Source organism: Mytilus galloprovincialis, chromosome 7 (assembly GCF_965363235.1).
Source record: "Mytilus galloprovincialis chromosome 7, xbMytGall1.hap1.1, whole genome shotgun sequence".
NCBI classification, from domain to species: domain Eukaryota; kingdom Metazoa; phylum Mollusca; class Bivalvia; order Mytilida; family Mytilidae; genus Mytilus; species Mytilus galloprovincialis.
Genome location: NC_134844.1, coordinates 2,028,090 through 2,037,792, shown reverse-complemented (window position 1 = coordinate 2,037,792; position 9,703 = coordinate 2,028,090). Strand labels below are relative to the sequence as shown.

The window sequence follows — 9,703 nt, the reverse complement described above, 5'->3', positions numbered from 1 at the left end:
GGATGACGACTGCAGCCATTATATTCACTATGATAGGAGTCAAGGATGACGACTGCAGCCAATATATTCACTATGATAGGAGTCAAGGATGACGACTGCAGCCATTATATTCACTATGATAGGAGTCAAGGATGACGACTGCAGCCATTATTTCACTATGATAGGAGTCAAGGATGACGACTGCAGCTATTATATTCACTATGATAGGAGTCAAGGATGACGACTGCAGCCATTATATTCACTATGATAGGAGTCAAGGATGACGACTGCAGCCAATATATTCACTATGATAGGAGTCAAGGATGACGACTGCAGCCAATATATTCACTATGATAGGAGTCAAGGATGACGACTGCAGCCATTATATTAACTATGATAGGAGTCAAGGATGACGACTGCAGCCAATATATTCACTATGATAGGAGTCAAGGATGACGACTGCAGCCATTATATTCACTATGATAGGAGTCAAAGATGACGACTGCAGCCAATATATTCACTATGATAGGAGTCAAGGATGACGACTGCAGCCATTATATTCACTTTGATAGGAGTCAAGGATGACGACTGCAGCCAATATATTCACTATGATAGGAGTCAAGGATGACGACTGCAGTCATTATATTACTATGATAGGAGTCAAGGATGACGACTGCAGTCATTATATTCACTATGATAGGAGTCAAGGATGACGACTGCAGCCATTATATTCACTATGATAGGAGTCAAGGATGACGACTGCAGTCATTATATTCACTATGATAGGAGTCAAGGATGACGACTGCAGACAATATTTTCACTGTGATAGGAGTCAAGGATGACGACTGCAGCCATTATATTCACTGTGATAGGAGTCAAGGATGACGACTGCAGCCATTATATTCACTATGATAGGAGTCAAGGATGACGATTGTAGCCATTATATTCACTATGATAGGAGTCACGGATGACGACTGCAGCCAATATATTCACTATGATAGGAGTCAAGGATGACGACTGCAGCCATTATATTCACTATGATAGGAGTCAAGGATGACGACTGCAGCCAATATATTCACTATGATAGGAGTCAAGGATGACGACTGCAGCCATTATATTCACTACGATAGGAGTCAAGGATGACGACTGCAGCCATTATATTCACTACGATAAGAGTCAAGGATGACGACTGCAGCCAATATATTCACTACGATAGGAGTCAAGGATGACGACTGCAGCCATTATATTCACTATGATAGGAGTCAAGGATGACGACTGCAGCCATTATATTCACTACGATAGGAGTCAAGGATGACGACTGCAGCCAATATATTCACTATGATAGGAGTCAAGGATGACGACTGCAGTCATTATATTCACTATGATAGGAGTCAAGGATGACGACTGCAGTCATTATATTCACTATGATAGGAGTCAAGGATGACGACTGCAGCCATTATATTCACTATGATAGGAGTCAAGGATGACGACTGCAGCCATTATATTCACTATGATAGGAGTCAAGGATGACGACTGCAGCCATTATATTCACTATGATAGGAGTCAAGGATGACGACTGCAGTCATTATATTCACTATGATAGGAGTCAAGGATGACGACTGCAGCCGATATATTCACTATGATAGGAGTCAAGGATGACGACTGCAGCCATTATATTCACTATGATAGGAGTCAAGGATGACGACTGCAGCCATTATATTCACTATGATAGGAGTCAAGGATGACGACTGCAGCCAATATATTCACTATGATAGGAGTCAAGGATGACGACTGCAGTCATTATATTCACTATGATAGGAGTCAAGGATGACGACTGCAGTCATTATATTCACTATGATAGGAGTCAAGGATGACGACTGCAGCCATTATATTCACTATGATAGGAGTCAAGGATGACGACTGCAGTCATTATATTCACTATGATAGGAGTCAAGGATGACGACTGCAGCCATTATTTCACTATGATAGGAGTCAAGGATGACGACTGCAGCCATTATATTCACTATGATAGGAGTCAAGGATGACGACTGCAGCCATTATATTCACTATGATAGGAGTCAAGGAAGACGACTGCAGCCATTATATTCACTATGATAGGAGTCAAGGATGACGACTGCAGCCATTATATTCACTATGATAGGAGTCAAGGATGACGACTGCAGCCAATATATTCACTATGATAGGAGTCAAGGATGACGACTGCAGCCATTATATTCACTATGATAGGAGTCAAGGATGACGACTGCAGCCATTATTTCACTATGATAGGAGTCAAGGATGACGACTGCAGCTATTATATTCACTATGATAGGAGTCAAGGATGACGACTGCAGCCATTATATTCACTATGATAGGAGTCAAGGATGACGACTGCAGCCAATATATTCACTATGATAGGAGTCAAGGATGACGACTGCAGCCAATATATTCACTATGATAGGAGTCAAGGATGACGACTGCAGCCATTATATTAACTATGATAGGAGTCAAGGATGACGACTGCAGCCAATATATTCACTATGATAGGAGTCAAGGATGACGACTGCAGCCATTATATTCACTATGATAGGAGTCAAAGATGACGACTGCAGCCAATATATTCACTATGATAGGAGTCAAGGATGACGACTGCAGCCATTATATTCACTTTGATAGGAGTCAAGGATGACGACTGCAGCCAATATATTCACTATGATAGGAGTCAAGGATGACGACTGCAGTCATTATATTACTATGATAGGAGTCAAGGATGACGACTGCAGTCATTATATTCACTATGATAGGAGTCAAGGATGACGACTGCAGCCATTATATTCACTATGATAGGAGTCAAGGATGACGACTGCAGTCATTATATTCACTATGATAGGAGTCAAGGATGACGACTGCAGACAATATTTTCACTGTGATAGGAGTCAAGGATGACGACTGCAGCCATTATATTCACTGTGATAGGAGTCAAGAATGACGACTACAGCCATTATATTCACTATGATAGGAGTCAAGGATGACGACTGCAGCCATTATATTCACTATGATAGGAGTCAAGGATGACGATTGTAGCCATTATATTCACTATGATAGGAGTCACGGATGACGACTGCAGCCAATATATTCACTATGATAGGAGTCAAGGATGACGACTGCAGCCAATATATTCACTATGATAGGAGTCAAGGATGACGACTGCAGCCATTATATTCACTATGATAGGAGTCAAGGATGACGACTGCAGCCAATATATTCACTATGATAGGAGTCAAGGATGACGACTGCAGCCATTATATTCACTACGATAGGAGTCAAGGATGACGACTGCAGCCATTATATTCACTACGATAGGAGTCAAGGATGACGACAGCAGCCAATATATTCACTACGATAGGAGTCAAGGATGACGACTGCAGCCATTATATTCACTACGATAGGAGTCAAGGATGACGACTGCAGCCAATATATTCACTACGATAGGAGTCAAGGATGACGACTGCAGTCATTATATTCACTATGATAGGAGTCAAGGATGACGACTGCAGCCAATATATTCACTATGATAGGAGTCAAGGATGACGACTGCAGTCATTATATTCACTATGATAGGAGTCAAGGATGACGACTGCAGCCATTATATTCACTATGATAGGAGTCAAGGATGACGACTGCAGCCATTATATTCACTATGATAGGAGTCAAGGATGACGACTGCAGCCATTATATTCACTATGATAGGAGTCAAGGATGACGACTGCAGTCATTATATTCACTATGATAGGAGTCAAGGATGACGACTGCAGTCATTATATTCACTATGATAGGAGTCAAGGATGACGACTGCAGCCATTATATTCACTATGATAGGAGTCAAGGATGACGACTGCAGTCATTATATTCACTATGATAGGAGTCAAGGATGACGACTGCAGCCATTATTTCACTATGATAGGAGTCAAGGATGACGACTGCAGCCATTATATTCACTATGATAGGAGTCAAGGATGACGACTGCAGCCATTATATTCACTATGATAGGAGTCAAGGATGACGACTGCAGCCATTATATTCACTATGATAGGAGTCAAGGATGACGACTGCAGCCATTATATTCACTATGATAGGAGTCAAGGATGACGACTGCAGCCAATATATTCACTATGATAGGAGTCAAGGATGACGACTGCAGCCATTATATTCACTACGATAGGAGTCAAGGATGACGACTGCAGCCATTATATTCACTACGATAGGAGTCAAGGATGACGACTGCAGCCAATATATTCACTACGATAGGAGTCAAGGATGACGACTGCAGCCATTATATTCACTACGATAGGAGTCAAGGATGACGACTGCAGCCATTATATTCACTACGATAGGAGTCAAAGATGACGACTGCAGCCAATATATTCACTATGATAGGAGTCAAGGATGACGACTGCAGTCATTATATTCACTATGATAGGAGTCAAGGATGACGACTGCAGCCAATATATTCACTATGATAGGAGTCAAGGATGACGACTGCAGTCATTATATTCACTATGATAGGAGTCAAGGATGACGACTGCAGCCATTATATTCACTATGATAGGAGTCTAAGATGACGACTGCAGCCATTATATTCACTATGATAGGAGTCAAGGATGACGACTGCTGCCATTATATTCATTATGATAGGAGTCAAGAATGACGACTGCAGTCATTATATTCACTATGATAGGAGTCAAGGATGACGACTGCAGCCATTATATTCACTATGATAGGAGTCAAGGATGACGACTGCAGCCATTATATTCACTATGATAGGAGTCAAGGATGACGACTGCAGCCATTATATTCACTATGATAGGAGTCAAGGATGACGACTGCAGCCAATGTATTCACTATGATAGGAGTCAAGGAATGACGACTGCAGTCATTATATTCACTATGATAGGAGTCAAGGATGACGACTGCAGCCATTATATTCACTATGATAGGAGTCAAGGATGACGACTGCAGTCATTATATTCACTATGATAGGAGTCAAGGATGACGACTGCAGCCATTATTTCACTATGATAGGAGTCAAGGATGACGACTGCAGCCATTATATTCAGTATGATAGGAGTCAAGGATGACGACTGCAGCCATTATATTCACTATGATAGGAGTCAAGGATGACGACTGCAGCCATTATATTCACTATGATAGGAGTCAAGGATGACGACTACAGCCAATATATTCACTATGATAGGAGTCAAGGATGACGACTGCAGCCATTATCTTCACTACGATAGGAGTCAAGGATGACGACTGCAGCCAATATATTCACTATGATAGGAGTCAAGGATGACGACTGCAGCCATTATATTCACTATGATAGGAGTCAAGGATGACGACTGCAGCCATTATTTCACTATGATAGGAGTCAAGGATGACGACTGCAGCCATTATATTCACTATGATAGGAGTCAAGGATGACGACTGCAGCCATTATATTCACTATGATAGGAGTCAAGGATGACGACTGCAGCCAATATATTCACTATGATAGGAGTCAAGGATGACGACTGCAGCCAATATATTCACTATGATAGGAGTCAAGGATGACGACTGCAGCCATTATATTAACTATGATAGGAGTCAAGGATGACGACTGCAGCCAATATATTCACTATGATAGGAGTCAAGGATGACGACTGCAGCCATTATATTCACTATGATAGGAGTCAAGGATGACGACTGCAGCCAATATATTCACTATGATAGGAGTCAAGGATGACGACTGCAGCCATTATATTCACTATGATAGGAGTCAAGGATGACGACTGCAGCCAATATATTCACTATGATAGGAGTCAAGGATGACGACTGCAGCCATTATATTCACTTTGATAGGAGTCAAGGATGACGACTGCAGCCAATATATTCACTATGATAGGAGTCAAGGATGACGACTGCAGTCATTATATTCACTATGATATGAGTCAAGGATGACGACTGCAGTCATTATATTCACTATGATAGGAGTCAAGGATGACGACTGCAGCCATTATATTCACTATGATAGGAGTCAAGGATGACGACTGCAGTCATTATATTCACTATGATAGGAGTCAAGGATGACGACTGCAGACAATATTTTCACTATGATAGGAGTCAAGGATGACGACTGCAGCCATTATATTCACTGTGATAGGAGTCAAGAATGACGACTACAGCCATTATATTCACTATGATAGGAGTCAAGGATGACGACTGCAGCCATTATATTCACTATGATAGGAGTCAAGGATGACGATTGTAGCCATTATATTCACTATGATAGGAGTCACGGATGAGGACTGCAGCCAATATATTCACTATGATAGGAGTCAAGGATGACGACTGCAGCCATTATATTCACTATGATAGGAGTCAAGGATGACGACTGCAGCCAATATATTCACTATGATAGGAGTCAAGGATGACGACTGCAGCCATTATATTCACTACGATAGGAGTCAAGGATGACGACTGCAGCCATTATATTCACTACGATAAGAGTCAAGGATGACGACAGCAGCCAATATATTCACTACGATAGGAGTCAAGGATGACGACTGCAGCCATTATATTCACTACGATAGGAGTCAAGGATGACGACTGCAGCCAATATATTCACTACGATAGGAGTCAAGGATGACGACTGCAGTCATTATATTCACTATGATAGGAGTCAAGGATGACGACTGCAGCCAATATATTCACTATGATAGGAGTCAAGGATGACGACTGCAGTCATTATATTCACTATGATAGGAGTCAAGGATGACGACTGCAGCCATTATATTCACTATGATAGGAGTCAAGGATGACGACTGCAGCCATTATATTCACTATGATAGGAGTCAAGGATGACGACTGCAGTCATTATATTCACTATTATAGGAGTCAAGGATGACGACTGCAGCCGATATATTCACTATGATAGGAGTCAAGGATGACGACTGCAGCCATTATATTCACTATGATAGGAGTCAAGGATGACGACTGCAGCCATTATATTCACTATGATAGGAGTCAAGGATGACGACTGCAGCCATTATATTCACTACGATAAGAGTCAAGGATGACGACTGCAGCCAATATATTCACTACGATAGGAGTCAAGGATGACGACTGCAGCCATTATATTCACTATGATAGGAGTCAAGGATGACGACTGCAGCCATATGATAGGAGTCAAGGATGACGACTGCAGCCAATATATTCACTATGATAGGAGTCAAGGATGACGACTGCAGCCATTATATTCACTATGATAGGAGTCAAGGATGACGACTGCAGCCATTATATTCACTATGATAGGAGTCAAGGATGACGACTGCAGTCATTATATTCACTATTATAGGAGTCAAGGATGACAACTGCAGCCAATATATTCACTATGATAGGAGTCAAGGATGACGACTGCAGTCATTATATTCACTATTATAGGAGTCAAGGATGACGACTGCAGCCAATATATTCTCTATGATAGGAGTCAAGGATGACGAATGCAGTCATTATATTCACTATGATAGGAGTCAAGGATGACGACTGCAGTCATTATATTCACTATTATAGGAGTCAAGGATGACGACTGCAGCCAATATATTCTCTATGATAGGAGTCAAGGATGACGACTGCAGTCATTATATTCACTATTATAGGAGTCAAGGATGACGACTGCAGCCAATATATTCTCTATGATAGGAGTCAAGGATGACGAATGCAGCCATTATATTCACTATGATAGGAGTCAAGGATGACGAATGCAGTCATTATATTCACTATGATAGATGTCACGGATGACGACTGCAGTCATTATATTCTCTATGATGGGAGTCAAGGATGACGACTGCAGTCATTATATTCACTGTGATAGGAGTCAAGGATGACGACTGCAGTCATTATATTCACTATTATAGGAGTCAAGGATGACGACTGCAGTCATTATATTCACTATGATAGGAGTCAAGGATGACGACTGCAGCCATTATATTCACTATGATAGGAGTCAAGGATGACGATTGCAGCCATTATATTCACTATGATAGGAGTCAAGGATGACGACTGCAGCCATTATATTCACTATGATAGGAGTCAAGGATGACGACTGCAGTCATTATATTCACTATGATAGGAGTCAAGGATGACGACTGCAGCCATTATATTCACTATGATAGGAGTCAAGGATGACGACTGCAGTCATTATATTCACTATGATAGGAGTCAAGGATGACGACTGCAGCCATTATATTCACTATGATAGGAGTGATACAAATAGGACAAATGGTTGCAGCTAACAAGACAGGTAAAATAAACTTATTTTTTTATACAATTAAGTAGATAATGAATGCGTAAAACTGTTAAAAGCTATGTGTTCTGTTATGATTCTATTGCTTATTTTGAGTTCGTTATTTTTGTCAATACTTTATCATTTTGTTACAATAACACAGCCTATTTGTTACATGTCATTATCACTTTCTTTAATAATTATGTTGCAGATAATTCTTGTTCAGAAAACTTACAGGACCTGTTATGTAAATCCCAAGACCAAAAGTCTGAAGTTGGCGGTACGTTTATGTTATTTATATTTTCACAGATTAATGATTTTTTTCTGTAGTTATTATGAATCTTTTGCCAACAATATTATATTCATATCTTTTTTTAACCTTTTTACTCTACTGGTTCAATAACTATTGGGTGTCCATTTTTTCTAGAACTTCTTCTGACTGTATTTGTAGTTAGTAATGTTTTTTTTCTCCTCTGTTCTATCATGTTCAATGTTCAATTATGTAAAAACAACTTTCTAGTTTAGAATCTGTTAATTTGTTAATTAATTATACATGATTATACTGCTTCATTAACGGCACCATGATTTGAAATGATAAAATATGTTTATGTCTCGTCTATAATATCTTACTATCATTGATTCCTTATTCATTGAAATCTAGTATATACATTTTTTTTATATTTCATAGGGCTAACAAGGAAAACCAGGCCTGCATTTACTGCATCATTGACTGCTAAAAAAGGTCTTACCGCAAAACAAGTTATGATATTTGACAAAGTTTGGCTGAACACTGGAGATATTTATAATCCTGCAACAGGTGTTTTCACTGTACCAATGAATGGTTTGTATATGGTTTCAAGCTCTATGATGTCTGACAGAGGAACACATCTTCACTGTCACTTGTGGAGAAATGATCAGAAAAATGTTGGAGTGTTTGGTACAGGATTTTCACAAGGTTCTTTGAACGCTGCCATGGACTTGAATAAAGGAGATAGCCTGACAATACGCCATGACGGGGGAGGTAATGAGAATGTATATGGTCTCCATTGGTCAATGTTCTCAGCTTACCTCATATCTAAATGAAATAAATAATATACATCGAAGTTCTACGTTGTCATTGTTTTATTTGTGTTATTTTCTTGGTGTAGGATATTTGTCTAAAAGGCATTAAGGCAAAACTCATTAAAACCAGAAAACTGATCACCGTAACAACCTGTCCAGAATGTTCAACATATCGGTTTAATTTAACAACCTTACAACAAATTCCCTCATGTTTTTATCTATTTTAACGTGTTTGTTTGTACAAATTCTTCATTTGTTTCCTTGAAAGATGTTTATATTTTAAATCCCTATCTACAAATGGGTGGTTCGATGGAGTTTTAATCATCATATATACTACATAAA

At 39.8% G+C, this 9,703-nt stretch overlaps 1 long non-coding RNA gene across 1 annotated transcript; it reads left to right on the top strand.

The window, feature by feature from the left end:
* The first annotated feature begins 8,234 nt into the window (after positions 1–8,234).
* LOC143084345 (uncharacterized) lies at positions 8,235–9,402 on the top strand. Its single transcript, XR_012981015.1, has 3 exons — positions 8,235–8,317; positions 8,511–8,579; positions 8,988–9,402. It is a non-coding gene; the product is annotated as an uncharacterized LOC143084345 (long non-coding RNA).
* The last annotated feature ends 301 nt before the right edge of the window (positions 9,403–9,703 follow it).